This window comes from Anser brachyrhynchus (assembly GCF_964034855.1).
Source record: "Anser brachyrhynchus genome assembly, chromosome: 2".
NCBI lineage: Eukaryota > Metazoa > Chordata > Aves > Anseriformes > Anatidae > Anser > Anser brachyrhynchus.
In genome coordinates, this window is record NC_137695.1 from 50,654,081 (window position 1) to 50,674,788 (window position 20,708).

Below are 20,708 nucleotides of genomic sequence, written 5' to 3' on the forward strand. Positions count from 1 at the left end.
ACGCTTTGGTGTGATTGGCAGCATATCTGTTGAGGAGAGACAGAATAACAGCCAGGGAGAGGTTTGGCAGGTCAGAAGAGTAAGCAAGCAAAGCTGTCCAGCATATGGAAGTCTGCAGCATCGCAGCAGGCAGCTGAGGACAGGCGCTGCTCTCTTAACTTCCCAGAAATCCAGAAATCGCTGGAATTCCTTCAGTCTACCAGAACAGAAATTTGGCCCAAATGGGTGGGACCTAGCCATTGCAGTCAGACTATTTGTGGATGTATTTTCTTTTTTGGGGGGTTACAAACATACATGTGGAGAGAGGTTCTCAGTGGTGGCATGGAAATGTTCTCTGAAATGGGGCAACCAAGAGCCTCTTATTAGAAGCAGCGATGTACTCCTTGTTTCAGCGCAGAGCTAGTTGCATTTTCTTTTGTTCTTTCAACAGGTTAGTAATTACTGTTGCAGTAATTAGGCTTGATGGAGAGTATATAAGACGATAAATGGTTATTCTGTGCAGTAGTGGGGGGATATTTGGTGCCAAGCTTATTATTTTCAGTCAAAGCTAATTATCTCTATTATAATACATGACTCTCTTTCTTGAATTATGAGTGGGAAACTGCTGAATAGATTTTTTTCAAAGTGCCCTGAACCATGGAGAGAAATGAAAATTAAAAACAATGAAAAGCTTGTTAGACAATGAGAAGACTCATCTGTAAAGCTATTTCTGACAGATTTTTTCTTTCTCTCTCTCTCTCTCTCTCTCATCTCCGCTTATATAAATATCAAATGCTTATCAGGAAAGAAATGGTTGCGTTAGCCGCGATGCGGGTGCAGAAGTGCGGGTGCTCAGACGCCGGGGGGGACCAGGCGGGATGCGGCGCGGTGGCCCTGCTGTGCAGCTGTGCTGCCCGGGGCCTGGCTGACCCCTGCATTGCCGGGCCGAGCAGGGAATTCGCAGATGTCCCTGCCGAGAACCTTTGCAAAATATTGGCTGCCAGGAATAGCCATCTGTTTTGCTCGTATTTACGGCTTGCCCTGGAAATCTGGACCGGGAAGCTGAGACCAATGTCATGCGGGCTTATGCCCGCTGACTGGTTTACCTTCGGCGATAAGGTCAGCAGAGGGAGCGAGATTCTGATCCCGCAGGGTTTGCCTATGCTACGGATGCCACCTGGCCATTTGTGCACGATGCAGTTGTCCCCTCCTCCGTTTACATCGCGGTTCCCGTTTGTAACGGCGACGGGGTGATCACCTTTCCAGCCTTATCCCGCTTGCAGCTTCGCCCCGAACCATGCGGTAACCTGACGCACTGACTGGTGAAACCTGTAGTAGTGCAGCCACCCGGCTCTGCTCTCCTCTCGGCCACCCGTTCCCCAGCCCCATGTCCCCTGTGCCTGAATTCCCTTCATGTGGCATTTTGGGGCGCACAGCCCTGCTCGGTCGGACGGAGCACCTGCGGGCTCCCTGCTTGCAGAGGGGTCGCTGGAAGGTGCTCGTCAGGCCGAGTATGGAGATTGATGGGGCCGTGGAGAAGGCAGCTGCTTGCCGTTGAATGGAAATACTCCTCTGTTTAGAAAGGCACAGGGGAGAAAAAAAAGTTTCTATAGCTTCCTGCTTTCTATACATACTTCTTCCTAATTTTTAAAAGCTGTTATTTAAGTTGAATTCAATTCCCTACAGAAGAGAATCAGCAAAGCTTTCCTGTGTGCTTACAAGGCAGCTTTCCCTAGAAATCCTGTAGCGTGCTTTTCCATGTTCTACACAGCAGATGTTGGAAGCCGATCGGTGTCATGTGTTGCCTTCTGCAGTACTTTAACGTGCGCTTTTCAGAGACAAGCAGCACAAAGAGGAACCGACTTACTAAGATGGATAAAATTTTCACAGCGCTAGTATTTGCCTGTCTTCGGTTACTGCCAGGAAAACCACATCAGACTCGCGCGGCGGTGCTCATCTGCAGTCCCTGCTAGGAGCTGCTCGGCTCCCCTTGGAAATTCCGTCCTTCGCACTGATTTTTCCAGTAGTCCACCGTGCCTCACAAAAGCTCTGTTTATTGAGCATATAGGTTTTATACCTCACATAAACTCCAAATCAGACTCTTTTCATTCTTTTGTATTACTGCCATTCTTGCACAGAACTGGTGCAAGCTGCTTTGATGCTGTAGATATTATTTACTTAAATTCCTGCTGCAATACAAACCATCTTTCTCAGGTTGAGCCTGGTTGTGTGAACTCTGCACAGGGAACATCCCCTGGCGATTTCTATGGCCGATGTTCAGTGTATTGTTTTACTGTCTCAAATCTGAGTTCAGGTTAGCGACAGCTTTCAAGAGCCACCTCTTACGGATGAATGAGCAGAGCCATAGCAAAGATATGTCACCAGTTCAAAGAGCCAGTGTCGCTGAAAGTCCAGTTTGATGAAAGTGAAAGGTGCTAACAGATCCCGCCAGACACTCAGTAAGAGTGGCAAGGAACTAAAAAACAGTAATAAAAGCAGATGCTATTCAAAGGTGTTGTTTCAATTATTTTTGCAATGTTAGTATCAATTTAAGTAGTCACTGTGGGAGGTAGAGTTCACATATGTTATCATTTGATAATGGTTATTTGCATGAAAGTGGGTCGTAAAATAGGGCCCTGGACTGGCTGTAGAGCTAATGGAAACTCTGTATGGGCTACCAAGGAAGCAGTAATGTGTAAAGTTAGGACAAGATAGTCAGCTGTGCTTTAAATTGCATGTAAATCGGGATATTAAAATATCCATCTAAAATGCAGAGGAAACATATGCCTCTTGACTTTCACAAGGCAAATATCTGTATAGCACAAACAGATAAAAATAGGGACAGTTTTTGCATAAATCAAACGTATGACGCTCCCTACTTCATCCTCAGGTCAAAGGATCAGGAATTTAGTAGCTAACAAGAAAAGATTGTAAAACATAGTATTAGTTGATTAGATCTGTCAAGAAGCAGAGCTCCAGACTAGGAACTTGCAGTACCAGCATGCAGGAAAATCCATTAAACCGTACATACCAGTAACTCATAACTGTAATCTTGTATAGATGTGTCTGTAAACTATAACTCAAAAAGCCAAACTAACCCATTTACAGCTGCAGGCATCTCAGCAGAATAGCTTGAGATGCTGTTAGCCTATTTTTGTTTTATGTCTCTCTTTTGTAGCTGCAATTTAACTGTTTTAAAATACATCTCTGCGGGAATTGATGGGTTTTATTATGTACATTTCTGTACTATAAGAACAAGAGTGATCGATTTTTGTTTGTGCTGGTTGTTGTTTGTTTGGCTGCATGACAAGGTTGCTATCAACAGAAGGGATGAAGCATGAGGTAATGACTACAACTTAAATGAGGACACTCGTCATACCTGCTTTTTGCTTGGACTGGCCCGCAAGTATAGGGCATAGTCAAATGTCATGTGTGTGTGTGCTTTCATGTTTACAAACGGGCAAGCTCAACGGAAGGTAACCTTAGACATTTCTTAACAGTTTTCCTTACCTCTGAAATCAAAGCTACTCGTATTGCGCTAAGACACTATGGATCTACTGAGAGTTATAGAAAAATGCCACGTGAACTAAGTACAGCGAACAATTGTTACAAAGGGATTTTAAATGTTTTTATTTATTTATAAGCTGTAAGGAATTAAAGTTCAGCCATCCAAGTATTGCTTTTTAAGAAAAAGCGTGTATCTGCTATCTTTACACATTCGTGTTCTCAGAAATGCTGGCAAATAACCCTGGGCCTGATTTGCATGAGCAAGCTGATCTGTTTTCAGCCCTAGCATAGAACAGATGATACTGCATGAAGTTGCTTATACTGCTAGGGCAATCCCATGAGGGAAAGGAAGAAGCTGTAGTGATGATAAAGAATATTTATATTAGTCCAGTGCTGTGGGTACATGTTCTTTCTTGCATATTGCCTAGCCAGCCAAAAAGGTTACTACCAATAGCGCTCTTCTACCTGAGGACTTTATTACCCACACCAGAGGTTACTGACCTCTCTAACCTATGGCTCAGCATCATGGGGACCACTCATAAACCTGCTGTAGTCAGGATAAATCGCCTGTGCAAAGAGTAAATGTTTAAGCATCTTGAGTTCACTCATTTTGCCTGAAACACACTCGCTCTAGCAGGTCAGCTTGCTGTAACCTCTGGCAAGGGGGAGAAGTATCTGGAAAGATCATCTTCTTCAGCTGGCATAGCTAGAGCTGAAAAAGGACTTCTATCTCTGGCCTTGTTCCATTGTAGACATACTCTGCACATGACTAATTCAGTTTTTAAAAGAAACCCACAGAACGTTTACCCGAAGAATTCTGCTGCTGCAGCATTCCTGCTAAGAGGAAGAACGACCTGCAACTTTGTCTTGGTCTGGGAGGTGAGAAATCAGTTCTGTCTAAACATCGGGAAGCACCGGAGCAGGTTGCCCAGAGAGGCCCTGGAGTCTCCCTTCTTGGAGGTCTTCAAAAGCTGCCTGGATGTGGTCCTGGGAAGCCTGCTCAGGGTGGCCTTGCTTGGGCAGGGGCTTGGACCAGATGACCTCCAAAGGTCCCTTCCCACCTCAACCATCCTGTGATTCTCTGTGATTCTGTATCTGCAATTACTGGACCTGGAGTGGAGTGGCCTGGTAAGAGTGGCACAAAGCATGAGAGAAAGCACGAGAGAAATGCTGCTCAGAAATGAGGACTGCAACATATACTGGGCACTAACTTGTATCCCTGAACCTCCCTCGTTGCGGAATGGAAACCTGAGGAAGAGAAAACATTTGAAGGAAGAAGACAATAAAAAAGAGAAAGGAGATACTGAATACACTGGAGACTGTCAGAGGCAAACAGCAGAGGACAAATGCTTTGTGAAAAGGCCTTAAGTTGTTGCTCTTCACTTTGGCCAACGAGATTTTAATAAGGTGCCATTGTGACTTAAGAACTTTGTTCCTGGGCCCTCATGACCATAAGTGCTCTTTGTTTTTTTTTTTTCTTTTTGACTAGCTGCAATTTGATGTCAGTTGCCTGAAGTTCTTCTAAAGTTTATTTAAGCCTTAATTCAGGAAAGACTTTTGGCTCCCTTTGGGGGACCATGTTATAAGCAAGGCTGGTGGAACCAGACTGAGCTGCTGGAGGGCTCCTCCTCATGCCAAGGCAACACCTGGCACTGCTGCACCAAAGGCTGGAAGGACAGAGGCTTCCCCAGGAGTCTGCAACATCTAGGGTAAAGGGCAGGAGTGCTGGCAGAAATGCAAGACAAATTGCATGCGCTCTTATTGCCAGAGATGAGCAAAAAACCACTCAGGTATGCTTAAGCTTTCCATTCTGGGCAAACGTGCACATCCAAACGTTGGGGTGGAAACAAACCCTTCAGCCTCCCATGACTGTGACAAATACTGGGCATGTTCTGACATCCCCACAGCCACGCTTACCTCTGTGCTGGATCATGGCATTGGACCACGAATACCGTGGATCTCAGTCATTTGCTTGCAGGTTTACCATTGCTCTCCCACTGCTGTGACCCTCACATCTCACAAGACTGAGTGTTTTTTCAGGATTTCCTGAAATTCTGTTCTCTTGGTCAAGTAATGGTATGTTTGTTTTATAAACGAGCAACTGCGTCTTTATTCCACAAAATCAAACATACAGAATGGTAGCAGCAGGTGAAGAGGTGCAGAAATCAGGTTTTAGAGAGTTGAAAGTCACCTTTTAATAGGCTCATGTGGTGGTAGTGTTAAACTACTGCAGTTATTAAAAGCACACATTCTATAATAATAAAAAATAGGCATAAAAATTCTCATATGAACCCAAGGGTTAATGCTTATATAAATTAAAAAATAAAGAAAGAAGCAATAAGTATTAAGAACTCCTAATAACTCAAACAACAGAGTTGTGCGTTTCTGGATGTGCTGGAGATTTTCCACAGATACTTCCTATGGAAAGAATTTATGAATCAAAGTACAAGAGTTGTCCAGGGAAGATTGGTCCCACATGGATACTGTTGCTGTTTTAACTCATCCAGATTTTGAAAACTATTCACTATGAACGAACAGATTGTATTCATAAGTACAGGAAGCATTTGCATTTAGTGTAGCTAAATTAGCTGAAGCAGAAATTAACACACTCCAGATAATGTTTAACCAGAAAATAGAATAGTTGTATGGTCAGAATAAGACATTTAGAGGGAAAAGATACAGCAAGCCAAGTTTTGTTCTTGGTCGGCATTGCCATAAAATTGCAGCAACATAGTTCAGAGCAAAACAAGGCCATATTAATTTACTTTCTACTTGCATTGGCTTTCTTGTGAATTATTATTTCCTATTTATGAAGAAAGAGGATCTGAAACCTGCATTTTTAGCAACATGGAAAATGGCCAAGACTATTTATTCTGTATGGAATTACTTAGCATACATTTGAGGGAGGCGTTAGATGCCATTTATCAATTTTTATTTTTTTTACCAAATCATGCTACCTGGGTACCAGCATATTTCCATTCTCCCTTTCCTCTCCAAGAAGTCAAAAGCAGTTACCATCCTCAGAACAACTTTTGACCTGAGACTGTGAGGTGTGACCAGCCTTAACTCTTCTAGAAGTAAATAGGGTTAGAAGGGTTTGTGGATACCTTTGCATTCTCAGGCACATTTATCAGTTCACATCACTGAAACTCAAGATTAAAAATAAAACTTGGAGTTCTCTTTTAATTATCTTCCCTGGCATAAAAATTTGCAACCAGCTTATCTGTACTAGAAAGGTTGTACCTGCTTACATTTATTAGATAACACACCTACGTTTGCAAGAAGATTAAGGATGGGCAGAGATGCTACCCATGTTTCATCATGTTTATGCAAATACTTTTTATCCAGAAATATCCTGAGTACCAGGATACTATTGTTTCTATTGTTTCTCAGCTACATCCTGGACAGATTCAGTGAAGTGCGTCATATTTATGAATCAAAACTTTGGAAAAGTAAATACATTCCAGATTAGAATTTTAGGAATTAAGCTGCTTGTTTAACCGGTGTTCCCGTCATTACCAAGTACGCTGTTCAGAGTTGTAAAGTGGTGTGGAAAATGAGGCTGAGTGGATAAAGAGAAAAGAGTTCTGGGATGGACTGAAGATTCCTTGCCGTCATGGGAGTGGGGGAATTCAGCTCTGCTGAACTTCAGGTCCTCAGACACCGTGGAGTTGATCCCGAATGGCCCTCTTGCTGATCTGCCCGAGGAAGCAAATTTGTATGTTGTCTCAAGGGCTTCATCATTTTAATTCAATGGGATATCCACAAACTTGTTACCATAGCCTGAAGAACTTCTTTTCCATTGACTTCTGGGAATACTAAGCAGAGGCTGGGTATGATATTTCTATTTTGAAGCTTTCCTGGGGTAGAAGCAAATGCATTTCTCTCTGAGCAGCGTGCCTGTCTAATTTTCAATGCCCTTTGTCCAACACTGGGCATTTTCACTCAGGACAGAGCGTGCCACAACCTTTTACTTTAGATCTAAACTGGGATATCTAGAATGCTTTGGAGCTACGCAGACACAAGCATATACTAACTTAATATTAAGGGAAGTCACAGGGGTACATCCTTCCCTTCCAAGGTCCGCTCTGTGATTTTCACATCCGCCCTGCATGCTAGAAGACAGCAGCAGTACACAGTTCTCCTGTGCTCTGGAAAACAAGGCGACTGGTGTTCAAAGGACCACTGCAACGTGTGCTTGCACAGTCCCCCAGCTCACACTCAGCATATCTTGTCAAAACTGGGTTCTTGCATGCTGGTACAGCACTATGAAGTGTGTGCTGCCAGTTGCAGTATGTTCCCCGAGACGTATGGAATATTTCAGTTCTTCAGGTTTCTCACTCCAGCATCTATCAAAGAAGAAAAATTGAAAGCCTGATCTGGTCATATTTAACTATTCTTACCACACAAGATACAAGTAAAGCATCTACCTTTAATCATGGGTGTTTTAAAACTGTAGACTCGTCCGCATTTGCTAACAGTTGGGGAAGAAAGTTGATCTTTCCTGAAAATACTGAAGCAGATGGGAGCAGTGTGAATGCCAGAATATCCCTACAAATTCTCCTAACATGAAACAGTTTTGGACAGTTGAGGACATCTGGAGTGAATATGGGAGAGGGAAATGAAAAATTTCTTGAATGTACTTAAAGGCTGAAATAGAATCACAGTGGCGTAGACATGCAGAAACCCTGAATGAAATACACACATGGACACGGCAGAATGCTTAAGAGGAAGTCAGCCTGCTAGGAGCAGAACTATTTTTAGTCTTTTAATGAAGAAAGCAGCTGTATTTGAGAAAGCCAGTCACTCGCTACTTGGAAAATCAGCTGGAACTCTTTCTGGGTCCTGATGTTCTTGGTTGCAAGAGGAAAATCTTATGTGTAAGCTCTTTCAGCCCTAGAGAGCCTTAAATGGCAGTCATCGTGGGTTTTGAAGCACAGTTGGGAGCTTCTTGGGAACAGACTCCCAGACTTCTGTTGGAGCCCATGGTCACTCCGCGGTGTTCAACCACTCTTGGAATGAGCGTTTCTGTAGGATGCAGGGAGGATCCAGCGAAGTCCTCTGAGATGTGCGTTGAATGCAACACTGAACCGTGCCTTTCTGTGCTCAGTGCTGTGCTGCTTGCTGTACAACTTTTATTTCTGTTCTTAATTTCCCAAGAGCTTTAGTGTGGAGCAGCAGTCTGTCCAGTTCATTGTAAATCCTGGCTTTTCTGATCTGCAAAGTGTTTGTGTTAGGTATGGGGATGGGGCACAGCCACTTCATTTTGCTGCTCTGGTGAAACTGGAGCAGAACTGTGAAAACTTGCTCTTCTTTGTTATGTACCTTCTTTGTAAGGAATGGGCCCTTTAGTAAAATTTTTTTTTGGTGTAAAATACAGAGATGTCTTTTTCTGTCACATTGCTGAGTTGAACAAATGCTCAAAGAGAATCATGTGTATTCTGGCTGTGACAGGAATGGACAATAGTTATCACAAGGTCAAATCCATTGAATGTGCTTGCAGAAAGCAAAGGAGACAGCTTGAATTTCGGCTGGGTTGAGAAATAATTTCTGAACTAGTTAAAGTAGATGCATCACAAAAGGCTGAATCCAGAGGAAAGGGATTTTAGTTCCAACCAAGTGTCAGGAAAGCGTGACCGAAGTCATTTGTCCGAGGTGGCCTGGCATTTTCAATGAGAGGATGGGATTAGTGAGGAGGAGGAAGTGGTTTTGAAAACCTACTTCTGCGGATGATCTGTCAGTTTCCATCAGTGGCCACTGGCCAGGACCTTCAGGAACTGGACAAGATTTAAAGGCAAGGTGAAGTCGGGGTATTCGAGAAGAGCTGTGGAGAGGCCTCCAGGACCAGCAGGTATCCCTGCAATTTTGACCAATTCCTTCAGTTGCTTCTAGCTCCCAGCCTTGCGTTTGATTTGTTTAGAAATACATCCTTTGCTTGCTTGTCATAAGATTTCATACATGAAGTGTTTTATACAGCAGGAACCACCTCATACGTAGGTACTTAAATGTTAGAAAGCAGGCAGGAAGGGGCTGTAAGTTACTGGAAGAATGGTGTGATCTCTCCTTTTTTAGTAAGACTACTAAGGATGCTCTCAGCCTCCTTATTTCCTCATCACCCACCGTATGCCTGCAAAGGGCTATCCTGCTTCAGATCTCCTGGCACAGTTTCCTTGTCTGATCAGCCCCTAAATCTGTTTCTGCTTGAGCAATGTAGTTGTAAAAAATAACCTCTGTTACAAGTATCGAAGATGGGGAAGGAAGATCATCCCAACTGAGTTGCACACGGGGCAGTTAGGTGCGTATTCACCCTGGCAGGCACACAGGGACAAGCAGCCCGTGGGGGCTCAAGGTGCAGGAGTCTCTTTGCCTGACCCCGGGACAGGCAGAGCAGCACGCCTGACCCCAGCCTTTGTTTTCTGCCGCAAGTACCTGGAGTTTTTAGCTGGTTTCAGTAGAGCCTGTTTTGCATAAACCACTTCTGTTTTCCCATTACTCATACGTCCCTTTGTTAATAACATAATGTAAATAATTCTGGGCTGGATTTGGCATTCATTTAAACAGGTGTAACACTAAAGCAGTTGTAATTGGTTTCAGCGTTCCCAGCCTTCTCTCTGGCTGCGCTTTCTAAAGGAGTTTACTGGGTTTTGCTTTTGAAGGCTTGTTACCATAATTCACCCATCAGTCTGCTGCTTTTAATGTTAATTCAGTTTCAGAGCTCGGTAGGAGGCAGGATGAAATGTTTCAGGCTGCGTCCTAAGGTTATTCTTCGAGTGGACAGTGTTTTAACTGGATGTGACGGGCATTGGCAAAAAGATGTTTGTGATATTTATAGTCCTCAGGAATCTGTATGAAAGGGAAAAAATGATTATCTGGATTCTGTATAAATACCACATCCAAAGCACACCTGTCTTCTGCCATGTGGGCCAGCTAATTGGTTTTTGATCTATTTTTACTGTTCTTAGCTGAAAGGCAATTTTTTTGTTAAGTTTCACAGAAAACTCTAGAGCTGTTTTAGGGTTTTGTAGCTGTGAAAAATAGCCACGGTTCTGTTTTTTAAAAAGCATTCTCAAGGAATAATTACAATGATTGAGCATGCTGCTTAAAAAAAAAAAAACAGAAGCGTGTACATTTTTCATAGCTACACAACTCTAAAATGGCTTTGTGGGTTTCTTCACATATTCAGGAAACTTAAAAATAAAAAGGAGCAAATCTATCTCTGAGCTTGGCAACAGCTGAAGTTTATGTTTCACAAGTATCTGAAAATGGGTTCCTCCCCATTTGCAGACGCAGATGCCAAACTTTTAAACTGACAGTGCAAAGTTTATATTGCAAGCTTTGTAAAGGAGCAAAGCAGCATTTTTTTTTTCCTGCTCTGCGCCAGTCCTGCAGTTCTGCATGGCTAGTTGGAGAGTTATTATTATTGTTTATGAATTCCTTGCCTTGCGGTCGTGCATAACAGCAAGTCGGCATTGTTGAATCGGGAACTGTAGACATGCAAATAGCAGAAAGGTTGCCCCTGCTGCTTAACTTTTGGCAGTATTTTGTATTCTGTTCCTGTCTGTATTAAAACACAGAATGCATTGAATGGGCCAAGCCCTGAAATCCTTATTTGGTTATTAAGAGGAGAGAGAAAGGGCTGTGATTCATTAGGAAGGGGATGAATAAGAGGCGGCGGAGAAGGTCTGTGGAAGGTAGTTTGGGAGCTGCCGTTGCCTTGTCTCATGACCCAGCGACACGGGGGTCATCTGGGCACGGCGAGGTGGCTCCTTCAAAAGTGATGCATGAGATGTTCCTCACGCTGGGGCAGACACAGGAGCAGCGTGAGGAGGTGGCTGCTGCTTACGCGGTGTATCCAATGCGTGTGCAGGGTTAATGGCCTCCTGGTAAATGCTCACCCCGGCAAAGGCGACTTGGGTAGAAGTCATTGCATGGGATGCTCCTGAAACCAGCTGTGGAGAAAGATTATCTTTTTAATCTCCTTTTTAATGAAAGGCCAGGGTTTCTGGGGTTATATATTAGCTCAGACAAAAGGGGTGCGGGAAGGGGAACAAAACCTGCTGTTTGAGCATTAGACCAGGTCACTAATCCCGCTGCAGTATTTCGCCTGGAGCAGCAGGAGTTACAGATGTTTGCTTGCATCATCCCAGGATAGTCTCTGATGATGGTGGTTTGGGTTGCTGTAATCCCACAGAAATTATACTTTGGCTTCAATACTTTGGCTTGCCTGGGCATGACTGATCATTATCTGCTCTTCAAGATTAGCTGAAAGTGCCTGGCTAAACGCTGTGAACTTTGTGGTAGAGGAGGGTGAACCTGGGGGCTGGGCCTCCAAGAATATTACGTTAAAAAGCTGGTACGTTTGTTCCCCCGTGGCCACCAGCGCAAAAGAAAGCAGAGGAGAGCCGAGCACAGCTAGGCTGGTTTGCTGGGGATACATTCAGGTGCTTAACTCACTGCACAGGCCACCACGGCCCTGGTAGGCAGCGTTTCAGCAAAGGCCAGTGAGTGCTGCAAACGACGTCGGGAGGAGAGTTTGTTCCCTTCTGACTGCTTTTTAGGTTAAAAAGGAGATGATGCTGGAGGGGTAGCGTCCGCGTGGTGCTCCCCACACCTCGCGTCCTGCAGACCTCCAGGATAATTTTAGCGCGAGCCTCCCCGAGCACCGTCCAGCTCGTCTGTTTACAGAGTCACAAAGTCTCTTCTCATTATTTTGCAGGGATCAGAGGGGACAAAAGTTTAAATATTAGCTCAGCTATTTAAACCCTGTGCAATGCCAGTCTGCTTGGCACATAGTGTTGAATCTAGTGATAAGATATTCAGCCGAGTGATGGCCCTCACGGCATTGAAAGAAGAAATATGCTGATAAATTTCGATGTGAGGGGTAGGAGGAGCAAAACCACTGAGAAGTTTTATGACAATTGCAAATCACAGAATCTGCCAAAAACCCGTGCTTAGAATACGTCGTTGCTCTCCAGTAAGCTCTGATTTCCCAGAAACTTCTGGAGGATTCCTAGATAAGTGGTATTGCAGATGAAGTATGGAAAAAAAAAAACTCCAGCAAAAGCTTCGTGTGTGAAAATATTTTCTGTTGTATGGTTGCATTTTTGTCCACTAGATGGCTTTTTCCCCCCTGCCTGCGACCTGATAGGGTTACATTTGTTTGGTTCAGATTGCTCTGTCTAAAGCAATGTTATCTGTGGCTTAATTCAGACACTGGTAACTGGTAAATTTTGGTCAAAAATTTCTAATTAAATACTGCATGCAGGGTTTATGTATCCCGTGATGTAGATTTTCCTACTTGGAGCAAAGTCTCCTGTACATTGGCACGGAGGAAAATTCAAGTTAAGATGTTTTTAGCAAAAATGTTTGCCAGCAAACAGTGTTTGCTGATGATACGAAATTAATAAAGACCACAGAGCACATTCTGTGGTTATTAAGTCTTCAACACTGACATTGAAAAATAATGTAAAATCTTCCAGACCTTGTTTTGGTTTGGCTGGGGGTTTTTAGGAATCGGAAATAGAGGAGTTCCTCCCCTTACCCACCCAGCCTGTAGTATAATATTAATTAATGATGTTTGGAAGCAAATTTAGGTTCTGCAATTATTGTAATTAAGTGGGACAGATGGGACAGAATTCTGCATTATGTGGCTTAAGCCAAATCAAATAGAATCAAAAAAAAAAGGATTAATTTACATTATTTACATTGAGGAAAGTCTCTGAATGATTGTGGGAGTCCCAGTGACTGCTGAGATACCTGTCCTGTTGACTAAGGTGAATAAAAAATAGACAGTGGTCAAGAGAAGAGCAAGTAGAGCACCCTGATTTAGTCAAATGTGTGGTATTCAGGATATGAAAAAAAATAATATAACAATGCATCCCAACAATCAATTTTCTATTCTTTTATAATACTTGTTTTCATTGAAAAAGCATAACATGGCGGAACAATCACCAAGCTGATGTTCACCGTTTCACTGGACAAGTATATGGGAATTGGTGCGATTTTAGATCTGTAAAAAGTTCTCAAGAAATGTAGTTATACCTGCAAGACTGATTTAGGTACCCCCACTCAAGGAAGGCAGAACAACCTCTGTCACAAGCTGCTATTAGCATCCTCCTGAAAAGCTCAGCCCCTTGCTCCTACCAGCTCTTGGGGTTTGGGGGATTCCTGCAAGGAAGTGACTGCACGGCCCTGCTTGGAGATACAGTTATTCAGTTCATTTTATAGCCAGCGTGTGCCTGTTCAGGGTGAAGCTCCCATTTCTAGCTGTTGAACCAGAGCAGGCTTTTCTTTTCCTGTCAACTTCCTGGTAGCCACGGGGGGAAAAAAAAAGTGTGTTCTCATTTCAGCATCCCTCGCCCTCCTTGCTTCTCTGAAGAGGAAGCCAGCAAGCTATTTCTGTTACTCATCCTTTCCTCCAGCCTCCTTTCTTCAGGATCGTTATCTCTCGTGAATCATTCCAGTGCCCGTTCCTGGCCCCGGTTCTAGCTTTTGCAAGCTTCAGCATGAAGTCAGGGGGCTGCTGGACTTCCCTGCGTGGCGTGGGGGGCCCGCAGGAGACTGGGACGATGCCTTGGTCATCTCACTCGGCGGGTGCTGGCTGGCAGCACGGGGATGGAGGAGCAGCACAAGCACGGGAGCTGTTTCTCTGCAGATTCAGGAAGCCAATGTTCTATCAGTTTGCATCAGTTTCAAGCTTGGAAAGGTTATTTTTGCTGCCATAAATCTTAATTTTCTTCTTTTTTTTTTCTCAACGAAAACTTAGATTCTGTGGGAATTCATGACTGAGACCAGTGTCCACATTTGCCAGGGAAATCTTGCAACTTAAAAGCATCTGAGCCAATTTTTAAGCCCCATTTGACTAATACCAGAAGGATTAGCATGTAATTTTGTTCAGTGCCAACACAAGAACACCTCATGTGCTTTAAACTGAAGGGTACATACACCTGGGCAGTGTTAGGTTGAGGTGAAGAGGATCATGATGTAAAAAGTCCAGGTACACTCATGGCCCTGAGGCATGGAGCACTTCAGGCTGAGCCAGCCATTGTGCTACCTGTCTCCCAAATGAATGGGATGGAGGGACATGCTCTTTTGGCTCATGAGTGGGATGACATAATTTGACATTCTGAGTGTAGGAGGTGTAAAACACCAAACTAAGGCTGCTAATCTGGTGGTCGGCTAAGCAAGTTGGTCAGAAATGTCAGTGGACATTTAGGAATTGGAAATAGAGGACTCTAAAAGCCACTTAGCTACCTTCTGCTCTCAGTTACATCTGTATAAATCCACTGACTTCCCTGGACTTCCCACATCAGGCCTATTCCAATGCTCCCAGAGGCAGAATGGAGGGGACAGAAGAGAGGAGAAAGAGGTGAATGGAACAAGGACGCATCCTGCAATTTTACTGTGTACACTGGATGCTCCCTTTCATGTGTTTCAATCATTTGGCCTGGAAGAGGGTGCTCCTTCTGGCCAACAGGAACTGTGAAGCCACAAGAAATAAGCGGTAACACCTAAGACTTCTGCAGTAGCATCAGTGCAATTGAGGTGTTGTTAGGGAAAACCTTCTCTTGGATGGAAATGCGTGTGCTGCAGAACACGCAGTGGTGACAGTCCTGGTTTTTATATCTTCTCCTGTGTAGCTATCTGCTGGTCATAGACAGAAGAGACCACGTGAAGTCCTCCAACTTCAACTAGAGTGTTCCAGAAATAATAGCTTTGAAAAAAAAGTTGAGTTTTTAAACAGGAGCAAAGCCTTAGCACAATTTAAAAATCACCTGGGAGGTGATGTATGGGGTTTCTTTCCCTGATGCCACACGTATTTGGCATACTGTGAAGCCTGAGCTTTTACTAAGTGCAAAGGTAGTTGGGAAGAGCCAGGTCATGCTACTCTTTGAACTTACTGTAGCAGCAGATCCAAAAGGCAGTAAATAATAGCTTAGCACTCAGTCCTTACCTGTGCTGATATCATGAAATTCAGCATAAGGAAGCAAAGGTTGAACTAAGCCACCTTTAATCCATCTTCAGTCTCAGTGTTGGCCAAAGATCTCCTTTAACCAGTGCCAGTTCATTGAAGTACTGCAGCTCTTGCTCCAAAAATCTCAAGCTCGCTCACAGCAAGTCCTCAGCTGGAGGTGGGCAGGTCACATACAGACCAGCGATGTTCATTCACTGTTCTCCTGTGCCACCGCACACCTCCGTAAAGGCTGTGCTGAAGTCCCTTCGCCTCTGCCAGCACTGTGCATTCCCCTCTCTAGGTCAAAGAAAAATGCTTTTTACCACGCGGAAAACTGTCATAGAAACATGACTAACCCAAACAAAATTCTGCGAAGGAAATATAAATTCAGTTCCTTTTGTGCATCTGAGATACTGCTGCCAAACCTGTGCTATGAAAGGTCAGGGACAACAAGCAGTGAGAGAACAAAAAATATCCAGTAACGCCAGAGCAAGAAGATGTGCACGTCCCAGGATATAAATTTGGCGCTGGACTGAACAGAAAATGATTTGCCAACATTTTTGTCTGTCTTTTCAGCTGAGACACGGGTTTACAACATTGAAAGCAGCTGTCCGGGTTTGAGCTGGGGTTGACACAGGTGAGGAGCGGCTCTGCTGACCTGACCAGGCACACGAACTCCGTCAGGCCTCTGGACTGGGCTGGTCGTCCTCTCAGCAACCTCGGAGGCCCTCCCCAGCCTCTACACCAGGATATGGCAGACACAGCACACGCTGTGGCTGCCCTGCAGCATCCCACCAGCTTCATGAGCACAGCACTGCCTTGCTGGGGTCTGTCTCCCTTTAACACCATGGAAAGACTACAGCATTTCTTCTCAGGGTTTGATGGGATCCAGTTTTGCTTACATCCTAATGACCAACCATGGAAAAAAATGAGTGACACGTACCTGTTAGGAATTAGCATGTGCTGTTAGTTAAGCCTTTGAATGTGTGTTTAATTTTCAGGTGGATGCATAATTACTCTGTGACCTGTTTAGCATTTCAGACTCATTCCTTTCAAAGACTGGAAAAAAAAAGAAAAAGAGGTAACATCCAAGCTGAAAAGAAAAAGAACACAAAAGATTTTTTTTCTGTATCATTTTAAAAAGGTTTTTGACCAAATTTGTTTCCGAAGTAGTTTGCTCTCAGTCCTAAGAAGACAACTGCCAGCAGCTGGCTAGGAAAATGCTAAAGTTAGTCTGCAAAATAATAAAACTCACATGATGTGAAACTGTACAAAACCGAGCCCGTTCTAACCACAGCTAGATTTCATTGTCATTTTGGAAAAAAAAACTGTGAAGTGTCTGGGGGTTTTCTTTGTTGCGATTTTTCTTAAAGGGATTTTCTTTTGGGAAGGCAATGGCAGAAGGGATTTTTGTGGGTTAATTTTCTGTCAAAGCTTTGTGATAACGGGCAAGCAATATGATTTTGGCAGGAAATTATCGTGTTCTGCATTAGAGAATGAGTTGTTCCCTTGATTATGTACCAAGAGGTAGCCCTTTCTGGATTTATGGATTTTTCTATATATTTGCATAGGAAGTCATTACAGCACCTTTTTACCTGATAAAAACTAGCACCTTGTTGCATGTTTCTGCATGTCTCACAACTCCCTGGACAAGCTATTGATCAGGTAACTCGCTCCTAAGGAAGGAGAAAGTCATTCTGTGCTCTCTTGGATGGGAGATAAGCTTTGTTGCTACTCCACAACGAGCTGTCTCTCTCCTCTCTCTTTGCACAGAGCACGATAACTTTAGAAATCACTTGCTGCTTTCCATTTAAGACTTCCAGCCTACTGCATTACAGTGGAAGAAAGAAAAGAAGGAAAAAGCACCACTTTTCAAACGGAGGAAAGTCAGTCCTTTTCCTTGTCAGATTCAAAAAAAGCAAATGCTTGCCCAGCTCTGCTGTTTCACTGTTGATTTCAGTGCTAAAAATGATGCACATGTGTTATATTAGAGTTATTCAGGGTGTGCATATTCATTGAGATTCATATAACTATTGACCAGAAGCAAGGTTAAATGGAGCCTGGTTAAAAATTAACCTTTTTTTTTTTTTTCCTTAAATTGCATAATGCTGTAACACACTCTTCAGGCAATCCTTCAGCTTTCTAGCGTTAAGTCATCTCTGATGATGTGCAGGCTGTGCTTAAAGGCAAGGCAACACATTCCTAACAGCTCCTATGCCCGAGAAGTTTCGTGCTTTTGCTTTAAACTGGTGACTCTCTGACGATCTTTTTATCATTACAGTGTGGGAACAAGTATGCATACTCATTTTTGCATTTATTTTCCTGAACATCACCTTTCAAAATGTACCTTTCAACATGCCCGCTTCTAATCCTGTGCCCCTAAAACAGCTCGAGCAAGGGATACAGGAAAATGCAGGAAAATTAAAGTGCTTTAGGAGTCCTTTCTGCAAAGAATACATCTGCCTTTGAGCCTGCATTTTGTCTGTCAACGCAGGGGAAGGTGAGGGGAGCGTGTTAGGAAGCAATAATCCAAGGCTCGTGGTAAATTTAAGTCCCATAATTCTGAATTAGCTGCGATTCCTGCTGTCAGGAACACAGAGCTAAGTAAAGGTTAGATTTCCTCTCCCACTGTATTTTCATTCAGATTAATATTTAAGCCGCGCTGGTGGTGTGTCCAGGAGAACAGTCGGTCCTTTTACAGCTCTAAACGGTAAGAGGCTGGGTCTGTTCGAGCTCGCCCGCCGGCTGTTTGAACAAGGCGAGCACCTTGCTGCAGCTGGCCGCAGACCCCGCGCTTTCGTAGCTCTCACGCTCCCCGTTTGCGCCAGCCCGCTCATTGGCCACAGCTATCACCCTCCTTGCAGTGCCTGCTGCTGACAGTGTATCTCTCCTCAGCTGAGATTACTGCGTATGACCTACTTTGAAAATGGTGTGAACCAAGGTTCACAAATTGTCTTGGAAGGATGCCACGAGGCTGGTGTGCAAACATGCGCGGGCTGGGAGGCTGCTGTCAGAGCAAAACCGGCTGTCTCCACGTCCTCCCAGATGCAGCGCGCGTTCTTTCGCCAGCCCCGGCTTCACAATTCATCTTTGTGCTCTCGAGTGCGGCATACTGATTTCCCGGGCAGGCCCGCGAGGTTAGAGAGCCTCTGGCCAATCAGCCCTCCGTGCCTTTTTGCTCCCCGAGCAGCTGAAGTAGTAACAGAGATGAATAAAGGGTTTCAGGCGGAGCTGTCAGCTGGAGCCTCGCTGTAGTAGTAGTAGTTGTAGTAAAAGCAGCAGTAGTGGTATCAGAATACAAGTCACAAAGGAGGGCTAGGCGGTGATGCTTTATTTACACAGTTCATCTGTTTACTATAATCTGCCCGTTTATAGTGTAATGTAAACTTGCAATTACCAAACCTGCTTTCCATGCCAGATGAATGGTTTAACCTGTATGTCATTCCAAAATACTGATAGAGGAGAGAATTCAACAGAAAGGAGCTGCCTGGAGAGCTGCAGCCTGAAAGCTGTACGGGTTTGATTTTTTTCTTCTTTCCCTTCCTTACATAAGCTCTGTACTGCAGAGGAAAGTTTCCACAGACTCAGAAGATCATATGCAGTTTCAAATCTACTTGAAAGATAAGTCTTTTTTTTTTTTTTTTCTCCCCAAGGCTAATATATTACATACCTACTTAGCAAGGGCTGCCTGTTATCTGATAAGATAATTAGCATCAGACACCAGGAAAAGCATATGAACTTTTAAAAAGCAGCATTGCTGAGCGTTCACAGAGAGAGTTAAAGAGCATGCTTATCAGAGCTGTTCCACGCAGAAGACTTGCGCTAGCATTTGACTTTGGGTCAAGAAGTCCTTTATTAAATTAGCAATGCAAATGTGTTTTACTTTATACATGTGGAATTTAAGTGTGTCGGACAGCCTCCCTCTTGAGCACTTTGGGGCTTTTTACAGATTTACTGTGGGCCAAGAGTTCCAACTTGGGCTCTGAGTATTTCTTTTTGTTTGTTTTATCCTCTGTAAAGACATCTGTTCTACATGGCTCTCCACCTTGGCTGCAGTTCAATTTCCACTGACTTCCATGAACTCCATTATGAAACCCAAGTGCAAGCCTGCCTTTGCACCAGGACCAGCCCGTGACTCCTGATCACAGACTTGCAGCTTATGGATGCCTTCGGCCGCCTCTCCTGAAGCACGTGGCTACAGGGAGCAACGACCACCTTGAGGAAAGTGCACCTCATCCTCCAGCTTGTCCCTCCCCTGCTGACTGACAGCCATGAGACTGCAAAGCCACGCTAGAGTAGTTTAAAAATAGGGAAAGCTGAGACAAAGACCTTTATCAGCTCTAAAAGCAGGACAACACTGATGCTTACCCTGCCTGATATGGTCTTTGCCAGTTGCTGAACGGCAGCAGTGATCCAGGGTGGTCAAAGGGGAAGAGGGCAGGCCGTGAAACAAGAACTTGACATCTGACACTTGCCAGTCCTGTTCGTGCAGCGGCTGGCCCATAGGCAGGAGCTCCTGTCTGAGCACGCTGGCCGGATCCTCTGCAGTGAGCCCTTCTGGCCTGGCAGTCATGATAATAAATACCGTAACCAGGCTGACATTTTGGCCAGGCAGGATCTTTCATAAGTCTCAGCTGGGAGTGATCGCTTTAATGAAAAATGTTAATAGACAAATAGCTTCCCCATGAGTTGTTATTTCTGGTGTTGAAGGCACTGAGTTGTTTTTAGTGGTGGCTGTTTTCTTTTAATAGCATACACAGGGCTTTCTGGGGCATGTGGTATCTCCCCATTTAAAAGGTGGGAGCAGGACTCTGAAAAATGCACGGTGTCCTTGTCGCTTGCATTGTTCCCTGTGACCATGCAAGATGTGATGGCAGCTGGGGGAACTGAAGCCAACAGAGCATTCCCAGTGCCAGTCCCTGTTACAGGGCTGCGAGTGGAGGAGTTCTGGGCCTACGTGGTGTACCCATGTTATGGATGGTAACATCAACTGCGCAGGAAATATTTCTCCTCAAGACATTTTTGCAATTATTTGCATTGGAAGAACCAGCCACTGATGCAGGGAGGCGGCAAATCCTTCCCCTCCCTGATAAGCCCTCTTAGTCTGACTGACTGACCCGATGCATCAGCTTCTCGAAGCAATCAGCAGTGAATGAGCAGATCACAAAGAGGGGATGTGGTTGGAGCAGCACAAAACCAGCCAGCCCAACGTTTCTTTTCTCTTTTCTGTTGCCTCTGGTTTTAGAAAGCACTTTGGAGCAACAAAACA

At 44.2% G+C, this 20,708-nt stretch overlaps 2 long non-coding RNA genes across 3 annotated transcripts in view; one reads left to right on the forward strand and one right to left on the reverse strand.

Annotated features, from left to right (window-relative positions):
- The window catches only part of LOC308189319, a 69,579-nt gene extending 53,190 nt beyond the window's left edge, over positions 1-16,389 (forward strand). The window contains exon 3 of the long non-coding RNA XR_013946279.1: positions 16,016-16,389. This is a non-coding gene — a long non-coding RNA (uncharacterized lncRNA). The remainder of the gene's footprint in view (positions 1-16,015) is intronic.
- LOC308189318 lies at positions 4,403-16,487 on the reverse strand. Of its 2 annotated transcripts, XR_013946277.1 has the most exons (3): positions 16,383-16,487; positions 15,440-15,736; positions 4,403-10,329 (listed from the first exon to the last, which is right to left on the reverse strand). It is a non-coding gene; the product is annotated as an uncharacterized lncRNA (long non-coding RNA). The 2 variants fall into 2 exon arrangements; XR_013946278.1 differs by lacking the exon at positions 4,403-10,329 and having other exon boundaries at positions 14,218-15,736.
- Positions 16,488-20,708: the final 4,221 nt, after the last annotated feature.